Source organism: Apteryx mantelli, chromosome 22 (assembly GCF_036417845.1).
Source record: "Apteryx mantelli isolate bAptMan1 chromosome 22, bAptMan1.hap1, whole genome shotgun sequence".
Classification (NCBI taxonomy): domain Eukaryota; kingdom Metazoa; phylum Chordata; class Aves; order Apterygiformes; family Apterygidae; genus Apteryx; species Apteryx mantelli.
The window spans coordinates 15,554,950-15,576,006 of NC_089999.1; the positions used below are offsets into that span (position 1 = coordinate 15,554,950).

Sequence of the window (21,057 nt, forward strand, 5' to 3'; positions counted from 1 at the left end):
GCGCCGGAAATGACGTCGCCCGACCCGTGCGTCACGCCGCGCCGCGTGCCGGGGAATGAGGTGCTCCGACGGGGAGGTTCCGGTCGGCTCGCAGCGCCCTGCCGCGCGGTGCAGGGCGGCCACGGCACCCGGTCACCTTCTGCGTGGCGGTGGCGATCGTCTCCTCCCTCCTTTCCTCCCTCCCGCCTCCTCACTGCTCCGCGCCGTGTGCGGACGGAGGAGCGCCGCTCTCCTTCCGGCCCGGCCCGGCCCGGCCCGACCCGGCCGCGATGGCTGAGGCGTAGCGACCGCCGGCTCTTACCCCTTGGCGACGGAGCGCGGAGGGCGATTTCTCGCGCCGTGCAGCTCGCGACTGGATGGCCGGCGCTGTGAATCCGCTCCGCCCCGCTCCGCTCCGCCGGCCGCGGCCCAGGTCTCCGCTTTGCGCCCAGTTCCTCTTAGCTGCTCCCGAGTCCGGCTGGCCTTTCCGTACGCTGATCTATTTGCTTTTTTGTTGCGTTTTCGGTACCGCTGCTGGGCTGTCCGGGCTCGCTCCTGATTGTTTTCTGGGTGGGGTGGGGGTGGGACTGGAGGCTTGGCCCCGATGCTTAAGGAGAGGATTTTCTGGGGAGGGGAAGGCCTGGCAGGGAGTAAAGGCAGCAAAGGACTGCTGTGAAGAAACCGGAGGGAGAGTGGGGCTGGCGAGGAGAAGAAGGGGCAGTTGTTTGCTGGGCTGTGTTTCTGTGGGAAGTGTAGGCCACTGAGTGAGGAGGGTGTGGATGCCCAGTAGCAGAGGGATTGGGTGCCTGTTCTGGTATAGTTTGCTTACATACCACTGTGATGCTGGGTGGAGTGGGATTCTCTTTCAAGTGGTTGTTCTCGTTCAGGGGTGAAGGGTGGGTGAGGGGCCAAGTGGAGACTGTGGCTGTAGAGGTGGCTAGGCATTTCTGCATTCTGCCTTCGAGGCAGCTGGGGAGTGCCAAAGCATCAAGGTGCTGATGGCTCAGCAGAGCTCACAGACTACAGCAGCTTCTGTCTTCTTCTAAGAGAAGTGGCAGAGCAGGTGGGTGACACCCTTGAATTATGTGAATTATTTTATTTGGGGAGGTCTTTGGCTGGCTCTGTTGCTTGTATGCACTGGGGTACCAGAGTGAGAAGAGAGAATTTCTGTGCACTAGCCTTTGATAAGAGTGAGGGATTTGTCAGCTGCCTCCAGGGGTTGTTCCATATCATTGCTGCTGTCTGTCCTAGGTCCCCGAATTTGCCTTTGCTGTTTTCTCAGGCCATCCATTTCCTTTCTAGTGCAACCCAGAGCCCTGTGTTTGTCCCTCTGGTTTTCTCAGGATTCCCAGAGGTCACCTGGCGCTGAGAGCCTGGGGGTTCCCAGCTGGGCAAGCCCATCCCTTGGAGTGGCCATGGGTGTTAGGATGTGTCCTCTTTGCTGGAGCCTGTTGCTGCCTGGAGGTGAAGATGTGGGTAAAGGAAGTGTGTATGTGTGTGTGTGGGGGGGAGGGAATGGAACGGAGGGGCGTGGTTGGACCTGGCACTGATCTTCACTGGGAGCCTGGGACAGAGTCTGCCAGGAGCGCGGGTTTGACTTTCCCTGTGCCTTGTTTTGCCTTTAGGTCCCAGGTTCCTCCCCAGCAGGGGCTGGATTACTGTGGATGCAGCCTGGATTGGCAGGGAGGCCCTGCAGCAGGATTTTGACAAGCAAAGCATGCCCAAGTGTGCTGGTTAGTCACAAGGCAGTTTAAAATCAATGGACCGAAAAGAAGTAAGGTCAGTTGGGTCAGGCATAATTAATACAGCCCCAGGTTAGTTACTTAAGAATTGTAATTGGAGAAAGAAGAAGTCTGAGAGAAGGAAGACATCCCTGGGCACAGACTAGCATCCAACTAACATGGGTGCCAGGTGATCAAAGTCCTACTGAGCCTCCCCAAGCCTTGCTCACTTTGTACAGCTGCCCCAAAGCCATGGGGCTCCCGAATCCCATACATGGCACTGGGTTCCACATCATCTCTAATGTCTCCCCAGGAACCCATGCACTGCACAGGGTCCGGATGTCTCCAGCACTGGTGCAGCAGCCTAATGCTGCCTCTTCCTCCTCTGGAACATGGGGGTCCTCCAGGGCCCTTCTGGGACAGAGGGTCCTTGGCAAGGTCTCTGATGCCTTCTCCAGGGTCCCCAAAAAATTGCTCGATACCTCTTCCTCTGTGGTCCCCCATGGCTGCTCTTGAAAGGCCAACAGCCACATGCAGCACCAGCACCCATATGCACTCAGCACACCTCTTGGATAGGAACCCTGCCTGACCCTCTGTCTATAACTCCCCTCCTTCCACTCCACAAACCCTCCCACCACTGAGGGCCCTGTGGAGGTCCCTCCCAATCCAACCCCCTAGAGCCCCTAAACCACCCATAAATCCTTCCCCAAAGCCCCAGTGACCCCCAGACCTTGCCCCAAGAGACTTCAAAATGCCTCCAAACTCTGCCCCAGCACCATCACTGACTCCAGAACCTCTCCCAACCCATGTCCCAAAGCCTGAAACAACCCTAATATCACGGCCAAACCCTGCTGCAACCCCCCCACCAAATGTTGCCTCAATGGCAGCAGTCTAATCCTTGAATACATGTTATTCTCTCTTAGCAAACATTTTATTAGAATCAGTTAGGGGAAAGAGTGATGCCCAGCCAGGTGGTCCTGCAACCTGCTAGGCTGTGACACTGGCGCTGCTGGATGTCAATGTGGCTCCTGCCAACTTCACACCATGCAGGGATCCTCTTTGCTGCTTGCAGCAGGACTGCAGCAACCCTACAGACCCAAAACACCCCCAAACTCAGGCCCCCCAAATCTTGTCCCAGATCTCCCACCAGCGTGATATGTTGTGTGAGTAGATTTCTGCTATTGTTAATAATAGCTTGATTTTATTAATAACTGATTAATTTATAAAAGGTGTTCTGATAAATACTGAGTGTGATCTCTGTCTCCCCCATAACTCAGTCCCCATTTATAGAAAAAGGAATTTATGGCATCTTTTGGTGAAGAATATGATGGGTGGAGACATAGATGCCTGCCAGACTTCTTTCTCCAGTCTGGGATAACAGCATTGTGCACAATAGTAAAGGAGAACATTAAGATAAAATTTCAGGCTAAGGAATAGCCTAAAAAAATAAAAGGCTCAGGAAAAGCCAAAGAGAACACTGAAGGGCTAAGGGAAGTCCTAGTCATGCTGCAGAAAACAGCATGGGTTTCAGTCACATCCTCAGGGAAGGAGAATGTGTTACTCCAGCCTATAGGACAACAGGTGCTATTAGTTACCACCTTTAATTACCAAAAAGCAGAAGGATTTAGAGATGTCTGGCTGAGTGGCACAGCAAATTATGTAAAGAGATATATAAAGTAAGAACAGTGGTTCCCCCCTCCGCCCTCCCTGCAAAAAAAAAAGAAAAAAGGCAGATAGGCTTAAGTAATAGATGTATGTAGCTTTGAGCAATGTGAAGGAAGTTGTTCCGTTAGTCACACTTAAAACTTTGGAGAAGTGCTCTGAAAATATGATATCCTAATGACCTCAACAGTCTTTTTGGTTTGTTATGTTTTGCAGGGTAGTCTTCTGAAGGAGGACAACTTGAAGAGCAGTAGCTAGACCTAGTGATACAGTCATTCATTTCAGTCAACTTCATCTTCTTTGAGGCAAGCATCCAAGTACAGAAGGAATCTAGGAAGTGTATCAAAAAAGGTAATAAGTTTGAAACAGAGGAGAGCAAGTAAATGCTATTACTTTTCTGTGTAGTTAAAGACTGAGAGAATTGTGGGTTAAATATGTGTATACAAAGGCTTGAGAAGGAGTACAAAACAGTAGAATAACATTGAACCAGAATAAAAATACTGTTTTAGGGAATATGGTATAGGTGAGTATTAAGGGATGTTCCTACCTGTCTAAGAGACTAAAGCTTGCTGGTTTTTTTTACAGCTAACCAAAGCTTAACCACTATATTTAATGATTCCAGAAAGTTTACCCTGCATGATGACAAATGGTGTATTAAGACCTTCCCTTTAAGGAAAAGAAGGAAAAAAAAAAAGAAAAGAAAGAAAAGGAACATGGTAAGGAGAAAAAGACCACACACAAATTTAACAGCATCTCATTTAAAATAAAATGCAAAATATATCTGTTTGTTATAGAGGTGGAACCAGTGATAGCAAATGCTGACAGATAACAAAGAGAGATCAGTGAGTGGGTTTCTGTGAATAATATCTAATGAATTGCATGAAACAAGGGAGCACACACGAGGAGGCTCCCTGCCACTTTTCTTCTCTATTTCTCTGTCCACCTCTACATTCCTCTTTTCCACTCTTCTGTGATGGGTCCCTCTGTACAGCCATCTGACCCTGTCTTTCTCTTTCCATCTGTCTGTCCAGCTCCCCGTCCTTCTGTGTAGTCCTCCATCTCTCTCTTTTTTTCTATTCCTCTATTCCACTCTCTGTCCCTCTGTCTGGCTCTCCATCCTTCTCTTTCTCTCCTCAGCACTCTGTCTGACTACCTGTTGCTCTGCCTGGCTACCTGTCTCTCTTTTCCTATCTCCACCTCTCTGTCTGCCTCTCCATCTCTCTTCTCCTGTCTTCTACTTCCTATCCCTCTTTCAGCTCCCTGTCCCTCTGTCTAGCTCTGCATTACTCTTTTCCTCTCTGCTCCCTGTCCATTCTGCTCCCACCCCTCTCTTCCTCTGCGCATCCCTCTATCCAGCTCTCCATCTTTCTCTGTCCAGCCCCCATTGTTCTGTCTGCCTCCATATCTGTCTTTTCCTTTCTTTCACTCTCCGTCACTCTCTCTGGCTCCCCATCTCTGTCTTTCTCTCACCATGCCTCTGTCCACCTCTCCATTTCTTCTTTTTTCCCATTCTGTCCCTCTTCCCTCTCCTCTGCTCCCCATCCCTCTGTCCACCTCCCCAACTTTGTCTGCCTGTCCATCTCTTTCTTTTTCCATCCCTCTGTCTGACTCTCCGTCCCTGTCTCTTCCTTCCCATTGTCCAGCTCCCCATCCCTGTTTTCTCTTCATCGGACTCCCTGTTTCTCTGTCTGCATCTCCATCTTCTTTCTCTACCATCCCCTGTCCAGTTCTCTATTGTTATCTTCCTCTCCCCTCCCTCTGTCTGGCCCCCCATCCCTCTCACAGACACTCTGTCCCTCTTCTCTTCCACTCCCTCTCTGGCTCCCCATCCTTCTCTTTTAATCCTTGTCCTACTGTTTTGGCCCACTGGCCTTTTGTCTGGCTCCCCATCCCTCTCTTTCTCTCTCCATTCCTTTATCTGGCTCTACATCCCTCTCTCCCATTCCATTTCTCTCTTTACCCCCCTCCCCAATCCTTTGTGCATCTCTCCATCCCTCTTTTTCCCTTTTCATCCATCTCTTTGGCCCCACTGTCCCTCTTGCCTTTAGGGCTGAGGTTCCTCTCCAAAGCAGGCTTGTATGTGCGTCCTTGCTCTTGCGGATGCAGACGGCCTGGAGGTGTAGGGAGGTGGGCTGGCTCTCAAGCAGGATTTTGGCATGGTATCCCTCAGGGGGGATAGCTCTTCTGTAGCTTGCATGCCCAAGGGTGTTGGTAAGTCACTAGAAGACAACAAGCAGCTGTGAGTTACAGAGCTAACTGTTTCTTTGCCTTTACTAAAGAAAATCAGTTTACAGACTGGCTTTCACGTTTAGAGAAAAACCTTTCCTCAGGTCCTGCGGAGGTTTCACAGTATGTCTGCAATAACACACGGTCATGCCAGAGAAGTGTTAGAATGGTTGTTTGCAGAGAATAAAGAAAATGTGTTATCTTATGTGGAGCAGAGTGAGGATTGGCTATCCATTTCTGTCATTTTGAAATTGCATGAGCCCACAGCTCCAAAGGTAATTAGATGCCTTATTTCCTTTGACACTGATAGCAATTAATATCTAAATACCTCTATGACTGTGTGAAAAGGTCTGTGGCTTCTGTGAAAATCCATTTTTCTTGCAGCAGTTTTAGTCTTGCAATGCCTTTGACAGTTCAGGGTTGTACAGAATTTCTACCTTTTAAATCTCATCTATGATATGTTTGCAGGAGTGGCTGGGGAGGCGCTATCAGTAGGAAGTAAAAAAGACATTTTTGACAACATGTGTTGAAAGCACCGAGAGCCAAAGTATCAGAGTGGGTAATGGCTTGTCTAGGTTTGTTAACTAGAGCCATTGCCATAGCTTTTTAAGAGCAGTCATACTTGAGATCAAGTGTTTATTCCTTCCTTAAATGTTATTGTGAAAAGTGGACATTACTGATGTTTTAAAATAAGTCCATGGTACTGGGGTAGCATGTGTAGTGAAGACTAAATGCTGTAATACCTCATTTTGATGTTTTCTTCTACAAAAGCATTTAGAGCAGATTAAAACATTGATTGTACCATTTTGCTTATTGAATGGACCATGATACTAAGAAAAACCTGCAGTGAAGGGAATACAGTGGTCAGACGCTCTGGAGAAAGCATCTTGTCATTTGCTGTAGGGTGTAGTACAAGTTTTACCAGACAATAGTGTCTCTTTAAGGCTTGGGAGCAGAAAGTTCTGACTTGAAGGAAAAACATTTTGTTGTCTAAAAGTTCTTGCATCTTGGTTGCAAGAATGTGGCTAACAATCAAAAGTAATGACAATTCTGAGGAGCTGCTGAAAATTTAGAATACAGTATTTGGCATTTTTTAAAAGCTGTGTACTTTCATTGCTAATACCTGTAGTAATCAAGCCAGGTAAGTGGTACATAGGTGATCAAGCCATTAGTCTTTTTCACATAGTAATAGCCTTTAGGCTGTGATCACTGCTCATAAAGTCCACATATTTTAGAAACTGAACAAGCTTTCTTAGCCTGTTGCCTGCAGGACTACAAAAGATAGTCAAGAGTGCTGATATTTTCATGCTCTTGTGCGGTAGGCATACTCTCTGAAAACATCCTTTATTTGTTTAATCCTAAAAACTGGGCAGACCATCAAGGAAATCATGCAGCTCTTCTGGCTATTTACTTTGTGTAACAATCATAAAGGTGTGAGGTTGAAAGTCCTAAGGAACTAAGACCATTATCTGTTTAGTGGTTGAAAATTGTCTCATTAAGTAGTATATTTTTTTTTTCTTTAAGTAGCCTGTGGGTAGTTATGTCTGTAGAGCATCTTGGATTGTTTGAATGGAAGTTTTGCCCAAACAAGCTTCTAGCATAAGTGGTTTGAATATACAATGTACAGCATCTGTGTGTAGCATGAGGCACTTAAAAATAATGAGGGATCAGATGAGGTAATGGCGGCAAATTAGTACTGGCACTGTAGAGTTCAATTTAGAACTGAACTTATTCACATAGTCCTAAAGTTTTTGAGACCAGTTTGTCCCATATATAAATACTGGGAATTCAAATGATTTTATTAGAATGATACGATTATTCTTGTAGCACTTAAAGTCCAGACTTAGTATGTTTCTTTTTCTTTGCAAATACATCTTTGAAAAAAGGGGGAGAAGCATGGAAGGAAAGGTGGAGGGGGGAAGCACCTAAAACTAGACCCCACTGACACCCCAAAGACAAGTAAACGGAAGCATCAGTAGCTTGTAATACTGATTACAGAAATCAAAGACTCCCTACTAGCTGCAAAGCTATTGAGTAGTGCTTTTCAAAACATATTGATGCAGGCAAAAAAGACTGCCCATGTGTTGAGTTTCCCAGCTAAGCATGCCATTCTTTTTTTTCCTGCTTAAAAATACATATAGTCTGGAAACCTAAGAGTTTCAGCAAGGGAAATGAAGAGCGGAAATGTCTCCAATTTCCAGGGCTGAAGTTGCACCTTGGCACGCAGTTATAGAATGCAAAGTCATTATTATCACAGCTGTTATTGAAATACTACCTTTTTGTGCAAATATAAAGTGAATATACCACAAAAGCTGCGCATAGCTAATGAGTTTCTAACAAGGATGTTGGGCTAGATGTTTGAGAGAACTGGAGCACCCAGGAAAAGGAATTGGGGTAGCTGTCTTCTTGAAAATTCTTCACATCTTGAAGTGGGATAGTAAAACCATTCCCTGCATTGGTGTTGTCAGTTATTGAAAATGTTCAATAACGGAGATGCTAAAATCTGCTGGGGCAGTTGCTTCCATGGCAACATCATTAAACAATTGAGGGCCATTTTGCCTCCAAGTGGAAAGGTGGAAACAGCTGGACTCGACAAAATTATTCTTCTGGTTTTTGAATGAAACTAATATTAATTTAGCTTCCTTGTCTAGGGAGAAGAGAGGGGAATCCCCTCGCACTGTTTCAGCCTATTGTATGCGCTGCTGTGCATCGTTCAGGTTTTTGAACCGAATGTAAGTACTGGCTGGTTACGGGTTCCTGTCTGTCTCAGAGGCTGCTATTTCCAGTTGTCATTTGTGCTCTTTGAAAAAAACTTTTGATCTGTTTATGTGGCATTTGTCTTAACTGTCTTACCTTTATAACTGAGCGTAAAACAAAGATTGTGTTTTCATTGTGCACGACCTCCCTCGTGTGGTGCTTGTTGGTATACATATGTTCTTCCCAAGAATGACTTTTTTTTTTTTTTTTTTAACCAAAGTAAAGGAAACACCTTTCTGACCTAATATCAAAGAGCATGGTGGATGTGCTTCTAACGCTAATGTATTGTTGCAGGAAGCGGCTGATAGCCCAATGTTCCAGTCATGCCAAAACAGGAAGAGGAGGACTAGCTACTGAGATTCCCTAGAGAGTGGAGAAAGAGGAAGAGAATCCTGATGGGAGGAGTAGTGCAACCCCCAAGATCGTTATATGGGTACTGTATCTGGGGAAACAGAAAGCTGACAGAAGAAAGGTTAAAGCTTTGTGTGAAATAAAGGGTCCTTCCCATCAGTCCTGAGTAAGAGGGTGGCATTTCTTATAGCGGTGTATCCATGACTTTTCTGGTAGCAGCAGACTGCAATGGGAGTTACCGGAAAGGAGTCAGGAGCAGAGCTGGAACAAGGGACATGACGCTGTTTTCCCCAGCTAGATGGAAGCGGCTGTAAGCATGCTTGCCATAAAACTATGAACAGCAGGCAAGCCCCGGCGGGGTCCTTCCCCTGACTGCAGGCGACTGTCAGCCACACTGCCCCCACGGCCTGCTCCGCCTGCTTGCCCGGAGCGCTGCTCCCAGGTGCTGCCGACACCAGTCGGCACTGCTGTGCCTGGGGCTGCCACAGTCTCCGCGACACAGAGTGCGTGTGAGGTCTGCACCATCGTCTCCTTCTGCAGGACAGAGGAGCCCAGCGGGGAGGTACCAAAGGGTCGGGGAGGCACAGATGGATGGATCGGGCGTGCGGGAAGCCCGGGTCGGCACGGGATGCCCAGCCTTGCCGCGAGCGGGCTCACGCATGCGCACGGAGGGCGCCGACCTCACTGCGGCCCTTGGCGGTGACGGGCCCGTACTGCACCTATCGGGATTGCGCATGCGCATTGAGGCCGAACTGTTCACTACTGCCCTCGAGTCATGACAATCTAGTGCGGTGCTGCACCTGGAACGCGCGTGCATGCGCACTGCGTCCTGCCGTGCTCACTACTGCCCTCGCCTGTCCAGTAGGCAATATTGCACCGGTAAGGCGCTCGCATGCGCACTGGTTTTCCCGCGCTCACTGCTGCTCTCGGGTGTCCACACACCAGTACTGCAGCCACGACCTGCGTATACAAAAAGTATTGTGTTGCTCTTCCGTGAGAGCCCAGAATGGATGTAACGCGGCTCAGTGCTGCCCTCGCCTGATTACAAATCAGTACTGCAGCCAGGTGAACAACGCATGCGCGGTACGTTCATTGCTGTCCATGGATGACGACCAGCCGGCACCGCAGAGGGACCGCGTGCATGCGCAGTAGTTCACAGCCGCGCTCACCGCTGCCCTCAGGTCATGACAGGCAGGTACTGCACAGAGTGGCTCGCGCATGCGCACTGGCTTAACATTGCTCACTGCTGCCCTCGAGTGGCGAAAAAGCAGAACGGCAACCAGCGGGGAACGCGCATGCGCACTGCGCTCTGTCGTGATTCCCTGCTGCCCTCGCGTGTCGAAAACTCAGTACTGCACCCGCAACACGCGCACTGCTTCCCGCCGTGCTCGCAGCTGCCGTCGCGTTAGAAAAAAATCAGTCCCTCCGTGGACAGTGTCGGGGGAGTCCCGGACCGGTGTCGGGGATCGCGGGGCCGCGCTCCGAGCTATGCGGCGGTATCCAGGTCCTGAGGGCGGGCGTGCGGCGGGAAGAGGGGCGGGCCGGAACGCAATCGCCACAGAGCGAACGCCACAAACCCCACAGAGCGCTGCGGCACCCCGCCCCCCCGGGCATGCCGGGAACAGTAGTCTTCCGGCACTGGGCTTCCGGGGGGGGGTATGTTGCGTTGCGCTGCATGCCGGGAGCAGTAGTCTTCCGGCACTGGACTTCCGGACGGCCATGTTGCTTTGCGCGGCATGCCGGGAGCAGTAGTCTTCCGCCACTGGACTTCCGGACGGCCATGTTGCTTTGCGCGGCATGCCGGGAGCAGTAGTCTTCCGCCACTGGACTTCCGGACGGCCATGTTGCTTTGCGCGGCATGCCGGGAGCAGTAGTCTTCCGGCACTGGACTTCCGGACGGCCATGTTGCCTTTGCGCGGCATGCCGGGAGCAGTAGTCTTCCGGCACTGGACTTCCGGACGGCCATGGTGCTTTGCGCGACATGCCGGGAGCAGTAGTCTTCCGGCACTGGACTTCCGGACGGCATGTTGCTTTGCGCGGCATGCCGGGAGCAGTAGTCTTCCGCCACTGGACTTCCGGGCTGCCCTGTTAATCTGCACGGCATGCTGGGAGGTGTAGTTTTCTGGCACACGAAACGCGCGCGCACCGCTACCTTCGCGTGTCTAACAGGCAGTATTGCACCCGTAAATCGCACGCATGCGCACTGGTTTTCCCCTGCTCACTGCTGCCCTCGGGTGTCGACACGCCAATACTGCAGCCACCACTGCCCTCCCCCGCGTACAGAGAATACTGCAGCCAGCCGGCGCGCACGCGCGTGGTGCCGGTCGCTGTGTTCGCCGCTACTCTCCGCCGCTTCGGTAACGGGTAAGCGAATGGGCCGTGCTCGTCGCCCCTCCCCGATGCTCGTAGACCGGTAGCGCAGAAAGCTGTTCCTTATCGGTGCTTCCTGGTGTCGCGGGGACGGGTGGTGCCGTCTCGGAGCTGCTCCGCGGTGCCCTCTCACCGGGGCAGCACCAGAGCCTGCTCGCTGATCCCCGCCGCTCTCTCGGGCAGGGGCAGGGGCAGGGGCAGCCTGGGGGCGCTCGCTGCTCGGTGGGAGCCCCGCGGGTCCGCGGCGGGCTGCGGTTCGCACGTGTGAGCCGGCCGGCTGCAGCGCCGCACCGCGAGCACGTGAGGGCGCCATTGCGGGTCTCGCCTCTCTCCCCGTCCCCTCTCTCTCGAGATGGTCCGTAGCCGGCGCATGCGCGGCGGGCAGCGCTTGCGCGGCGGAGGAGAGCAGCATGGCGGCGAGCAGGGTCAGCGTTTTCCTTCGGCGGCGGCGAGTTGAGGGCCGAGGCCGCCCGGAGTCGAGGATCTGGGGGCCCCGGTGAGGCGAGCGGGGGACGTCGGGCTGTGTCCTGCCCGCTGCGGCAGTCGGTGCGTGGAGGTGGCGGTGCGGGGCGAGGGGGGGGGGCTGGGGCCCGGCTCGGCGCCGCGAGCGCGGGGCAGGGTGTGCTGGAGCGAGGATCTGACTTTGCCTGTTCCGTGTGTCGCCTTTAGGGCCCCGGTTCCTCCGCAGCGCGGGCCAGGGCGCGTGCTCGCCCCTGCGGATGCGGCCCGGAGGAGCGGGGAGGCAGGCGGGCCCCGGAGCGGGCTTGTGGCGCGGGGTCCACGGGAGGACGGCTCCTGTTGTGGCAGGCACGCCCAAGAGTGCTGGTAAGTCACGAGGAGGTTTAAAACTTCTGGACCGAGCAGCTTGAGTGTCACTTTGAGTCAGGTACGATTAGTGCAGGCCTAGGTTATTTCCTTGAGAGTTGTGGCTAGGCAAGCAAGAAGAGGGATAGAAGAATGACACTCCCAGGCACCCAGAGCCTCCCCCACCCCCAGGCACAGAGTGTGGGCGCCAGCCAACACAGGCACTGACTGACTGAAAACCCTGCTGAGCCCTGCGCCCTCCTGTCCAGCTGCCCCAAAGCCATGGGCTTCCCCAGTGCAGTATGTGGTGACGGGACCTCCATTGCCTCTGACGTCTCCCCAGGCAGAGGGCAGCTGCACGTATGCTGCACAGGGGTCTGGATGTCTGCAGCAGTGGCACAGCAGCCTGATGTCCCAAAGCCCCAAGTGATCCTAAAACCACTCCCAGACCCAGTGCCCACAGCAGTGAGGTGTTCTAATAAATATGGGGGTGATTTGTGTCTCCCCATTGACTCAGTTCCACTTTAGAGAAAAGGGAATTTACAGCACTTCTCGGTGAAGAATGTTGACGAGTGGGTACACAGATGACAAACAGACTTTTCTGTCTTTTCTTCTGAGCCACCTCTTAGAAGCCTATGTGCGTGCAAGAGGACTCTGTTAGTGCGGCTAGTCTGGGATAATTGTGCTGTGCACAGTGCTTAAGGAGAACATTAACATAAAATTGCAGGCTAAGGAATAACCTTAAAAAAATACAGGGCTCAGGAAGAGCCTAAGAGAATGCTGGTGGGCTACGGGAAGCCCCAATGATGCTACTACAGAAAACAGCATGGCTTTTAGGCACCTCCTCAGAGCAGGAGAAATGACTCACTCCAGCCCATAGGACAGCGGGTGCTCTTAATTCCCACCTTGAATTACCAAAAGTGTTGTGAAAGCAGAAGGGACTAGAGATGATGTGTAGCGGGTTATGGACTATGTGTAAAGTTTCAACAAACAGCAATCCCCTCTTAAAATAGAAACAGTTTAGTCTTAGGTAATAGATGAACGTGGCTTTGAGTAATGCGAAGAGAAGCTGTTACATCAATCACCCGGAAAGCCTTGGAGAAGCGGTCCAAAGATCTGATACCCTCACGGCCTCATCAGTCTTCTTGGTTTGTTTGGCAGGGTAGTCCACCGAAGGGGGACATCTTGAAGAGACATAGCTCAACCTAGTGATCCAGTTGTTCATTTTGGTCATCACCTGTGAGGCCAGCATCCGAGCATAAGAGGAATCTAGGAGCTCTATCAAAAAGGTAATAGGTTTGAAAGAGAGACAGACAAATCAAGTGCTGTCATTCTTCCACGTAGTTAAAGACTGAGAGACTTGTTGGTTAAGCATGTGTGTACAAGGATTTGAGAAAGGATACTGAACAGTAAAAATAATACCAAAGCGGAATAAAAATCAGGTTTCGTGGAAGATGGCGTAGCTAAGTATTAGGTGATGCGCCTGCCTGCCTAATAACCTAGCCCGAATTGCTGTATGTAGTGTTTCCAAACAGTTTACCCTGTAATGTATGATGCAAAGTGGTGTATTAAGACCTTTTTTTTGAGAAAAGGAAGAAAAAAGAAGGAAAAAACAAAGCCCATGGGAAAGAGAAAAAGAACGTGCATAAATCAAAGTGTTCCATTGAAAGTGAAATGCAATTTTCTTTCTTTGTTACAGAGGTGGAACCAATGATAGCAAATGCTGACAAAGAGAAAAGCTGGACAAGCAGTTTTTTGGTGATTAATACCGAAGGGACGGGATGAAACAAGGAAGCAAAAATGCAGTTTAGTGGACCCTTGATAGCACCAGAAACTGCTTCAGAAGGAGGTGTTCTGGCATGGGTAACTAAAGTAACTCTTGATAATGACTGTTAGTTATTTCGGCCTCCCGGAGGCAGCACTGAGGACTAAGTAACCCGTTCCTACCCCATGGATATTGTTCGCTGTATCTGTCTTAGTTTTGCTTTGGTTGTTTCTATTTTGTTTTGTTATCATCCGTGTGTATGTAGAAAGGGAAAGATGTCATATTTAATTTTTAGATTAATTGCCATGGCTGAAGTTGAAGAGACCAGAAAAATGTAAGCAAGCTGAAGTAATGAAATCAAACGGAACCAACTGAGAGCTGTCTGCATCGCCCAAAAAGGGAAAGCCCGTTCCTCCTGGCGAGGAAGGATCACCACTAATAGCGATCGGAATAATAGATCACCAACATATAAGGTCTGAAGGTCTGTACGCATTACAAAAAGTATGCTACGTACATGTATTTCTCCGTGTGTGACTTTATGTGTCTGCGAGGCATCATGCTTTAAGAGCTACAAGACAGCAAACTATTATCTTGGGGGAATGGTGGTCAAGTGGCCAGAGTTACTGAAGAGACAGAGAGACAGAAGTGTCCGAACAGTAAAATTAAGAGATCGCTTTCAGGAAAGCTCGGTTAGCGCACCCCCAGGTTAATTGCCTGGCAATGGTACTTGGGGAAATGGGAAGAGAGTAGATAGAGGAAAGGTTAAAGGCTTGCGGAGTTAAGGCTCCTTCTCGTCAGTTCCAACTTAGAGCAGTTTTAGGAGGATATAATTTCCTCCAGGAAGGAGCGTTAACATAGCTTTGCCGGTATCAGCAGACCGTGGTGGAAATTACTGGAAAGGAGTCAGGAACGGAACAAGGAACATGGCGCTGCTTTCACTGGACTGGAAGAAGTGGCCGTAAAGTCTGCTGCCCTCAAATTCCCAGGGCAAGGCAAGCCTTTTTCAGTAATGCTTTCCACATCTGCTGACTCCGTGGGAGCAGCACCATTAGAAAACAGTGGTAAGGGAAAGTGGGTGCCAGTAGCATCATCCTCACATCCCCTTTGGGGCCACGACAGAAATTCTCCGGCTGCGAGAAAGACTGTTTAGCAGCAACGTGGTCTGTAACTGTCTTTGAGACTTTTCCCTTTGAGAGCACCGAGGCAATCCCATCTGCTCAATTCCCTCTTTAGTAGCTAATGTCGGGGAAGCAAATAGCAGTGTATCATCTATCCAAGTGGCACAGGGGGCACTAATCTTAACGAGCGGGGCGGGGTGGGGGGGGGGTTACTGTGCAAGCGTTACAAGAAGTGGATCTTCTTATGCGTGTCTGAATTGACAGAGCACAGTTGTGCCAAAAATGTGGACGCAGAAGGTTTCCGAAAGATTAATCTCTAGCAGCTGCTTAGTCTAACTTGCTTTTCGCAGCAAGCCCGATGGTCATCATAGCTTCCAAAACAGAGGCTGGGGGGAGGCGGTATTTGTGGCTTGCGTATTCTCGTTTACCTTGCTTGTGGGCGTGCATTAGATCTGTTTTTTGTGCTTATAAACAACTTTGGATTCTTACGATTTTCTGCAGAGTTTTGAATGTTTTTTTTAGTTCTTGCTTTGCTTTATACTTTTTTAGGGCAATGGATTTTACTATGCTTCCATCAACAAGCGCTGGCTGGCAAAGTTACGTCATGTCCCAACGGAGACTCTTAGGCAAGATGGAGGAGTTCAGGTACACAGCCTGCCAGAAGAACGTCGCCCGGGAGGGGTTGCTAGCATTGAGCTATAGGCGCTGATGCACACGGCTCGTTCTGTCAGACGCGAAGAGGTTTTCTTTGGTTGCGGAAATTTCAGCTTGGCTTTACACCCTATAGCAGTAGTATTTTTGTATTTATAAACTGTGTTAATCCTAGGCGTTTAGAACATTGGGGAACAACTGTATGCTGCCGTGAAGAACTACAGGCTACCGCCCTCAGCCCTTTGTAAGTTATCACATGTCAAGAGCAGCCAGGAGAATCGAAACGCCAGCAGAAAGGTTCTCCACCTGGTCCTGACGAGGAGCCTTCAGCCGTAGGAGGGTCGGCCACGTCCTTACCGGACTTGTGAGTAATAAGCCGCAATTCACGGACCGGCAAAGGAGGGGGGGAACAGCGACCGGTAGCCCGGTTGCTACAGCATTGCTGTTGCTAGCAGGGCCACAAGGCCCATGTGAAGCCTCGCCTGCCTCTTTGGAGCTTTGTTTTGGTCTGTTTACCTGGAAAAAGCAGTGAGGCCTCAAATAAGAATTTTCGTGGCTAGATGGGTAAGCTGTGACCCCAGCTGTCTCTGCCTTGCTTTGCTGCTTAATGCTGTAACAGCAACTCAGGACCCCAGAATAAAAACTGTTACAGTGCTTAAGGGATGATCTGCGTTTGCCCTGGTTAGGGGACCATCGTTAAAGCTTTGGGGGGGGGGAGAAGGGGGGGAAGCTACAAAACGAGACTCTCCCAGTGACCTTGGTGGTTTGATTCATTTGCAGTCTAATGTTCTGAGGGCCGGCAACTTGAAGATGAGCAGCTCAGCCCGTTTTGTTGATTTCGGTGATACTGTTTTAAGAAAGCATGTAAGTACAGACGGGGTTTGGGAGGGTTTTCGAGCAAGACAGGAAAGAGCAAGGAAGATTGGAGCATGTGGAAAAACTAGGTGCCGTGAGCGTGCTGAAGTCGTTAAGGGCTGAGAGAATTTGGGGTTAAGCATCTGAAAGGGGCTAAGGCACAAGGAGCAGTAAAATACCGTCACTGAACACAAGGTTCCTCCCCAGTCTGGACCTGTGCGCACACCCTCGCTCTGGCAAACGCAGGCACCCTGGAGCTGTAGGCAAGCAGGCCCACAAGTGGACTTTGGGCACAGCAGTGCACAGAGAGCTCTGCGTGCTCGGCAGGCAAGTGGGGTTGGAGTGTGGCGAGAGCTGTTCTGGGCTGACCAGATCCTTCCGGTTCTGCCTCTTGTCCCTCTGTCCAGCTCACCATCCTTCTCTTTCTTTCCCTGTCACTCGGGCCGGTGCCAGCAGCGACCAGGGGCTCCCATCGATCTGCCTGGCTCGGGTCATGTCAGACACCTCTGCAGGGACTCTACGTGCAGAGGGCTGTGGATGTGCAGTGGGGGGGCACTAACGGGCCAGGGATGCAGTGGGGGACGTAGTAGGCAGTGAAGAGGCTCCTGGGGAAGGAAGGTGTCATGGAGGCAGAGAGCAGCAGAGGTTCCAAGTACTCAGGTGTTAGGACAGGTGCTCATGGTAGGGCGATCTGGAGCTGCTGTTGTCATCTATCCTACTCGTCAGCGTGGCCTGCAGTTACTGCGTCTTGTCCGCCGGTGTGTAGACAGGGCTGCCGCGCGGTGCAGCTCGAATCGTGGTCGCGGCGCTGGCATCGAGCCCGCTTTTCTGTCAGGTCTGCCTTTATGCAAGCTGTTGTCTTCCCTACATCAGCCTTGCTCTGCTGCTCTTCCAGGGGCCTGCACTCAACTCTGCTTTCTGGCACGCTGTCGTGTCATAGGGCTTTCCAGCAGGGTCTGTCTGACTTGGGCCGCTTGTGGTGTCCACTAGGCAGCCTGAGCGAGTGAAGCAAAATCCTCCTCCTGTCACTGTCCCGGCCAGAGTCAGTTTCCCATCAGCTCAGTCTCTCCAGAGTTTGGAGTTTTTGGAGGCCTTAGTTTTTATCTTGCCTTGGCTGGACAATGCTTTCTGAGAGTGTCTGTCAGCGACAGATTGGCTGTGGAGTTTCCCTGAAGAGGGTCATCTACCAAAGGCTGGAGGTGGCCAGGTGCCTGAGCGAGCCTGACTGTACGCGAGGGTTGCTGTGACATCCTTGCAATGAAATGGAGCCAGAGAGGGTGACTGAAGCAACACAGAGGGTCAGTCATAATTGCGGAAACAATTCCGGGCCTTGGACTAGGGAGTAGTTCTAGGAGGGCTGTGCAGTTGCCTGGCTGCTCAGTAAGCGTTCTGGCCGCTTTGCAGGTGGCTGAAGCATAGTCCAGCAGTCAAATGAGCATTGTCACAGCTGGGAGCTCTGTGGAGATCTGCGGCCATCCATGGAGGACGAGCTCTGACTTGCAGCATGGACACAGCTAAGTCCTGGGGCTGCACTGTATGTGAGCAGGGCTGGGAGGTGGAAGGTGGTTTTGCCCTCGGTGGTTACTGGTGTCATTGGCTGTGGATGTTTGCCCATGGAGCTGAGAGGACCAAAAATATTAATTGTCTGTAACAGAGATGAATTAGTGCTAGCGGTGTTTCAGGTAGGTTCAGTGGAAGTGCAGCTTAGTGCAGTCCTGTGGCGTGATTCTTGCACGTGCTCGCGTTTGAATGATGGCTAAAACCAAGCCTATAAACAGCAACTGTAATATGATTCTGGTGCGTGTCTTCCTTCTAAATGAAGGGGAAACTTCTTAAGCTGTGGGCAAAACCCCATGGCTTCTCTGTACTGTTCTCATGCTCATGGGTGCTTTGGTGTTTCTTGCTTAAAGCTGAGGGTTTGAAGTTTTTCACTTAAGGTTTATTGTTTAGTTTGTTGTTGAGGTTCTGTCACTCAGGAGTTATGGTGTATTACTTTATTTTGTGGGGCTCAGTCTTTATCAGTCAGAGTTTACAGTTTGCTCATTTAGCAGTCAGGGCGCAGAATTTAAAATCCAACCTCATCCATAATTTTAAAGCCTTGGCAACCATTTGCATTCCAAGATTTGCAGTTTGTCACTTAGGGTGCAGGGTTTTCAGCTTACTGATAAACGAAAAGGGCTAAATCCTTGGATAATAAACTGTAAGCCCTGAAGCCTAAGCAGCAGGCTGCAAACCCTCCTTTGGGGTTTGTAACTTTCCCCCGTACCCCGCGTTCAGCTCTGTGTGCTGACCTGAGGGTCTGGGTTTCGTGTGGCTCAGGCTCATCACACCGAGACTGGCGATGTGATGGGTGAGCTGAGTGCTGTGAAAGTGTCCTGCAGGGCTCTAGTCTGGGGTAGGGCAGAAGCACAGGCAGGCAAGATCAGGCCTTTTCCTCTCAACTCTCAGAGCTGGATCCTATGCCTGAAGGAAAAAGCGGAGGGGGTAGGCTGTCGGCTACTCAGACACCTGCCATGACAAGGGCAGCAGCAGGAGCTGACCCTTCCCTGACGGATGGATGAACGCTGGTGTGGTCATGACTCTTCAGGTGTCACAGGATAAGGGGAAGAAGCATGGCAGACTCACGCCCAGGTGTTGTTTCTGTGCAGTAAAACAATAAACAGTTGCTTTATTCTTTGCACTTATGTCTGTGGTTCCTGCCGTTGCTTTGCCTGAAGATGATGCCCAGGGAAGGAGGTTACACATTGTGTGTGGTGCTGGGAGCTGGTCCCCAAGTCCCTCATACTTTGGTGTCCCTGCGGTTCCCAGGGAACCCAGTGCTGTTTGCAGGGCTGTGGGGAGTTTCCCTTGCATTGTCTGGACCTTGGGGCAGTGGTGTTTCCCATCATCCTGGGGGCAGCCAGGGCCCCTCCAGGGGTCCCCAAGCTGCTTCTGGATTTGCTTTCAGCACTTTGCAATGTCCCTTGTGTGTCTGGGGATGGGGCCTGCGTGCCTGGAGCTGGGAGATAGTTTCCATGGGGATGGGGGGAACCTGCAGGCACCGTCCCATCAGCTGCTTGGAGCCCTGTGATGTGCCTTATGGCCCCTTTTGTGTGCACCAAGGCCCTTCATTTGTATTTTGGTTTGCCCCAGAGCCTTGTGTTTACCCTCTGATGCCCTCAGGACTCCTCAATTCACATTTTGGGTTGCCCTCAAGCCCCCTGTGTGCCTTTTGGTGTGCCCCAGGGCCCTGTGTTTGCTCTGCAGCATGTCACAAAGTTCTCTGTTTAGTTTTCTCCCGTCCCAGAGTTTTCTGGGTGCTTCTTGGTGAGCCCCAGGGCCCTCCCTTTGCCTTTTGTGCTCCCAGAGTCATTCTGTTTGCTCTATCATTGCCTTTTTTTTTACTTTTGTTGCACCCACAGCTCTGGATTTGTTCTCTTGTTCCCTCAATACTCCCTTTTCCTCTCTATACACCCCAGGGGTCTCCCTTCAGCTTTCAGCAAGCTGCTCTCAGGAGTGGGGGTGCCTCTGCTACCCTGGGAGCCCCAGCTGTCTGTGATGGGGCTGATGGCCATTCCCCCTCCCTGGTTCCTGATGGGCTGCAGCTGTTGGCTGTGGGGCTGGGATGAGCCCCAGGTGGGGCTTATGGCAACAGTGGGCATGCACTGGGGTTAGAGCTGCAGTTGGGGAAAGCCTGCGCTGGGGCAGGTCTGGGACAATGGAGCTGCTGCTGAGCACCGCCCGCTGGGACGGGCACAGCGGCTGCACCGCGGAGGAGGTGAGCAGGGCGAGGGTGTCCGCGCTCGGGGCTGCGGTTCCCCCACGTGCCGGGGGTCCCGGCGGACGGGTGCGTCCCGGGCAACGCGGCACAAGCAGGGCGCACCGGACCGGGAGAAACTGCACTGGGGCCAGGGATGGCGGTGCACCGGGCAGTGGGGGCCGGCCGAGGACGTGGTGGGGAAGAGCGGTGCACCGGGGCCATGGAGAGTGGGGAGGGAGGGTGTACGCCGGGGCTGTGGTGGTGCGGGGCGGGGGGGAGAGGAAGGGGGAGCGCCGGGGCTGCGGTGGTGCGGCGGGGGAAGAAGGAGGTGCGGCGGGGCTGTGGTGGGGTTTATTGCGCAGTCGGAGTAGCGCGGGGGTGGGGTCCTGGGTCAGATCGGGAGCGTGTCGGGGAGGGGGATTCCCAAGAGAATCCCTGTGGAGGATCGGGGGGGGGGGGGCAGGGGCAATGTCGGAGCTGACCCGGGGCCGCTCGCGGCGGTGTCGTGGGAGTCCGGGGCCAGTGTGGGGGATCGCGGGGCCGCGCTCCCGGCTTTGCGGCGGTATCCGGGTCCCGAGGGCGAGCGGAGGGGGGGGGGGGGGGAATAGGGGCGCTTCGGAACGGAATCACCACAGGGTCAAACTTCACGGAGCGCTGCACCCCCCCCCCCCGGCATGCCGGGAGCAGTAGTCTTCCGTCACTGGGCTCCTGGGCGGCCATGTTGTTTTGCGCGGCATGCCGGGAGCAGTAGTCTTCCGGCACTGGGTTTCCGGGCGGCCATATTGCTTTGCGCGGCATGCCGGGAGCAGTAGTCTTCCGGCACTGGGCTTCCGGGCGGCCATGTTGTTTTGCGCCGGGCATGCCGGGAGCAGTAGTCTTCCGGCACTGGGCTTCCGGGCGGCCATGTTGTTTTGCGCCGGGCATGCCGGGAGCAGTAGTCTTCCGGCACTGGGCTTCCGGGCGGCCATGTTGTTTTTCGCCGGGCATGCCGGGAGCAGTAGTCTTCCGGCACTGGGCTTCCGGGAGGCCATGTTGCTTTGCGCGGCATGCCGGGAGCAG

General features: G+C 52.1%; 2 long non-coding RNA genes across 12 annotated transcripts; both read left to right on the top strand.

Moving 5' to 3' along the window:
• Positions 1 to 55: 55 nt before the first annotated feature.
• LOC106500223 (uncharacterized) lies at positions 56 to 8,855 on the top strand. 10 transcript variants are annotated; one of them, XR_010886217.1, is made up of 7 exons: positions 56 to 468; positions 1,323 to 1,451; positions 1,605 to 1,758; positions 3,579 to 3,713; positions 3,985 to 4,078; positions 8,240 to 8,320; positions 8,640 to 8,855. It is a non-coding gene; the product is annotated as an uncharacterized lncRNA (long non-coding RNA). The 10 variants fall into 10 exon arrangements; XR_001295353.2 differs by having other exon boundaries at positions 1,605 to 1,712; XR_010886219.1 differs by having other exon boundaries at positions 1,323 to 1,443.
• A 4,182-nt stretch (positions 8,856 to 13,037) lies between these two features.
• Positions 13,038 to 18,939, top strand: LOC136993945 (uncharacterized). 2 transcript variants are annotated; one of them, XR_010886216.1, is made up of 7 exons: positions 13,038 to 13,159; positions 13,570 to 13,733; positions 13,931 to 14,116; positions 15,303 to 15,398; positions 15,580 to 15,768; positions 16,185 to 16,268; positions 18,708 to 18,939. It is a non-coding gene; the product is annotated as an uncharacterized lncRNA (long non-coding RNA). The 2 variants fall into 2 exon arrangements; XR_010886215.1 differs by having other exon boundaries at positions 15,303 to 15,768.
• Positions 18,940 to 21,057: the final 2,118 nt, after the last annotated feature.